Source organism: Adiantum capillus-veneris, chromosome 12 (assembly GCF_014529385.1).
Source record: "Adiantum capillus-veneris isolate H3 chromosome 12, ASM1452938v2, whole genome shotgun sequence".
Lineage (NCBI taxonomy): Eukaryota > Viridiplantae > Streptophyta > Polypodiopsida > Polypodiales > Pteridaceae > Adiantum > Adiantum capillus-veneris.
In genome coordinates, this window is record NC_140942.1 from 160,254,189 (window position 1) to 160,258,007 (window position 3,819).

The following is a 3,819-nucleotide window of genomic DNA, read 5'->3' on the forward strand; positions in this document are numbered from 1 at the left end:
GAGACATTGCTATGTAAGTTTGGACTTGAGGATTGCAAACCTATTGCCACTCCCATGGAAACAGGTTTGAAGTTGATTCTACATGATGCTGGAGATCTTGCTGATGTCACTCTTTCCAAACTACTGTGGGCTGCCTCATTTATGTATGCAACACGAGGCCGGATATTCAGTTTGCTGTCTCACAGGTCAGAAGATTTATGCATAGCCCTGGGTCTAAGCATTGGCAGGCTATCAAGAGGATTTTCCGCTACCTTAGTGACACTTTACATCTTGGCTTGTTTTATCCCAAGGGGGGATCATTGCCGCCAGACATACATGCTTTTTTGGACTCAGATTGGGCTGGTTGTTTTGACACACGAGTGTCCACAAGTGGTTTTTGTTTCATGCTTGGCAGCTTATGTATATCATGGCTGAGCAAGAAGCAACCTACTCTGGCCACTTAGAGTTGTGAGGCTGAGTACAGGGCAGTCTTCACAGCTACGGTTGAGTGTGTATGGCTCAGACGCCTTATGCCTGATTTGGGTGTTGGACAAGACACTGCCAACACTATCTACACTGACAGTCAGAGCGCATTGGCAGTTGCGAGGAACCCAATTTTTCATGCTCGCACAAAGCATGTTGAGGTGCATTACCACTATGTCAGGGAGAGGCTCTCAGCAGAAGAGATCAGCTTGGCTTATGTGCCAACATAGGACAACCTTGCAGATCTTTTCACAAAGGCATTATCTCGTGAGAAGCTTGAAGCTTTCCGCAAAGCTTTGGGCTTACTCCCCTTTGTGGATGATCCTGTCCTCAGGGCATGGCACTTCCCTTTACCCGTGCCAAATCTCGTTCACCGCATCACTCCAGAGGGGATTTGTTACCATATACATGTGGTAGTGATGTGTGTGAACACACTAGGACCGTCGGGGCATTTTCTCTCTCTTTAGGAGGTTTTTTCCCTCGTGCATTGTATATACGCCCATCACTCTAGGGCTATCTATTGATGGGGGCTTTTCACAAGCCAAGCTCCCATACCCCTCTTCTCTCGTCCCCACCCCATGAAAACCCCCTCTTAGGGAGGGAGTGATAAAATGCATTGGAAAAAGTAAGAAAAAAAAAAGTATGATTATGTAAATATATAAGAAAGGTAAAATAGGCCACCTCATGCCTACGGGGCAGCCCATCCCCACCTTGCCTCCTTTTTCTTCATTGTTGCCCCGCCGGGTGTCCCTTTTCCTCTCCTCCACTCAAAAGGTCAACCCCCTCTCTCTTCCCTTTGTCCTTTCTCCTTTCTCTCTCCCCTCAAGCTACCCCACCTCTCACCAATAATGCATTATAACTCACCAATAATACACCCTAACTCACATGTAACTTACCCTATCTTCCAAAATAGTATACCCCACCCCCTCTTTCTCTCTCCTATCATATCCCATGACCCAAATACCCCCCTCTCTCTCTAAAGGGCGCCATGTCTCTTGTCTTGTAGCTAAATAACCTCCCCACACTCACACACACTCAGTTTCACTGAAAAAGGTGCCCACAGACCCATCCCCACCCGATGGTTACCTAATTTTTCTTGTGTTCACACACATTTGCACACAGATTCACCTATGAGCACACTCCCCTCTCTCCCCTCTTGTAATTACTTTATTCTCCATGTCACCTCTCACTTTTTTTTCATCAACCCATCTCTCTCTCTTACTCTCTCTCATGAGACTGCTGTTCTGGCACATATACACACAGCCAGACAAGTGGGGCCCACAGTCACATGGCCTATGTAGATAATGATTTCTTCATTTTTAAATTCTAGAATTTCTCCCCCCCTCCTCTCCTATATAAAGAGGGGTCACCATCACACAAAAAACACACACCATCACCAAAGAGTACACTATGCACTGTGTGTGCCTAGTGCACACACACACACCCACACCATCACCATCACCGCAATCACCATGCTCGTCTTGAGCATGACCTCTACACCCTTGGGCTATTGAAGATGAAGGGAAACTAAATGAAGGATGATGGCCGTAACCCTCGCGCGAGTCTTCGCCATCAACTCCCACCTATCCGCCATGTGCTCTACCACTCTCTCCCTTCTCATTCCCCTACCCTATGCTCCCCATTTCATTGCCTTATTCTCTAAATAAAGCTTGAGGTTTTGTGAGTATGTTTTCTTGCAATGTTTTGCCCAAGTGAGGTGTGCGGAATCGCCACCCAATCTTGTGTTTGGAGTGAGCTTGTGTATGTGTGAAGGGTGTGCGGATTCACCATCCTTTTGTGATGCCTAAGTACTAAGCCGCTATACCCCCTCCCTCACTCTCTCTCTCTCTCTCTCTCTCTCTCTCTCTCTCTCTCTCTCGATCTCATTCCCTTTCCTCTTCATCATTACTCCCAAGCATCCATCTCTCTTGGATGAAAACTTTGTTATGGTGGTGTGTTGTTTGCGTCCTAGCCGCTGAAGCTAGGTGGTGCCCCCTGTTTGCTTTACCGTGACAGGCTCGAGGCGCGCCATTCGGTCCCCGATGTTTTAGAGGCCTTCGGGGGTTCGGGGTTCGCTTTGCTCCCGTTATTTGGTGCCCCCACGGAGGAGGGCTTTCTAAGACCCTTCAGTTTACAATGCTGAAAGTGACGCCCACTATCAATCATGGACGAATGGCTAAAGGAATTTTTTAACTGGAGGACGGAAGAAGAAGAGACGAAGGAGGCACTAGCCGCCTTCATTGAGGTGCTACTGCCAGGCTGCAGTGTCGTCAGCATTCAAGAGGTAAATTCTCCATCTCGTGTCGCTCGTTCTAACTATAAATTGAGAGCATGAAGTGGGAGGTCGGTGAAGTGCCATCACTGTTGTCAACCAAGGCACACTGTCAATGAGTGCCAGCAAAGAAGGCAGCAAAAGGGCTGAAGTCATCTACATCGACATTCATCGCAAAGAAGTCATTCACATCAAGGAAGGGAAGAAAACGGTGAGACCTCTTTTCCCTAAAGAAACTACAGTCAAAGTTATAACTCCAAAGTGGCCTAAAGGGGCTGCTCGAGCCAAAGGCAAGGAGAAGATAAGGCAGTCTGGAAACACATGACCCCGAAGGGAGAAGCATCTGGCCAAGCAAGTGCTTCAAGCTCAGAAATCCGGGTTGTACCCAATTTTCCAAAGAGGAGGTCATCCGAAGCTAAGCGGCGAAAGGTCGCCTACCAATTTGCACGACGCATGTGAGTGCTACCAATCCACTTCGACAATCCGGAAGAAGAAGTGGTAAAAAGATTCCCATGTCCTAGAGAAGAGTGGTTCGGCTACTGCTCTCGCTGTTTTGGAAAGAGAGTGGAGGATCTTCCTCCTCTCCCTCTACAACTTATCCTGAAGAAGCTCTCTACCACGAGAGAAACCCAATGGGCTAGGGACGAGTTGCAGCTGAATGGAGTAGAATTCATGCAACACGCCGACTACGGAAATTACCTGCAATTGTTGTTAGCCAAGAGGTTGGGAGTGGTCAGACGCGTCGCCATCACCCCGTACGTGCTAAGCAACGAAGGAAAGGTAGAGCCCATGAAAGGCGACGACCTCTTGTGGATGTGCCGACTCATCAACACTGACACGATAAGAGTATAAGTAAGTATTTCATCCTTTGTGCATGATGGAAAACGGGCCAACGGCATTCCCGTTCAGATTCTTGCAGCATATGCATGTGAATATCTATGTAGATAGGAAAGTCTTCTACCAACAGAAGATCGTACACCTATTCGGTGCGGCGGTACTAGGAGAAATCCTCAATTCCCCGAACCCTATCATTCTCCCCATATTAAATTACCATCATTCCTTTAATGTTTCTATCTTTATCTTGT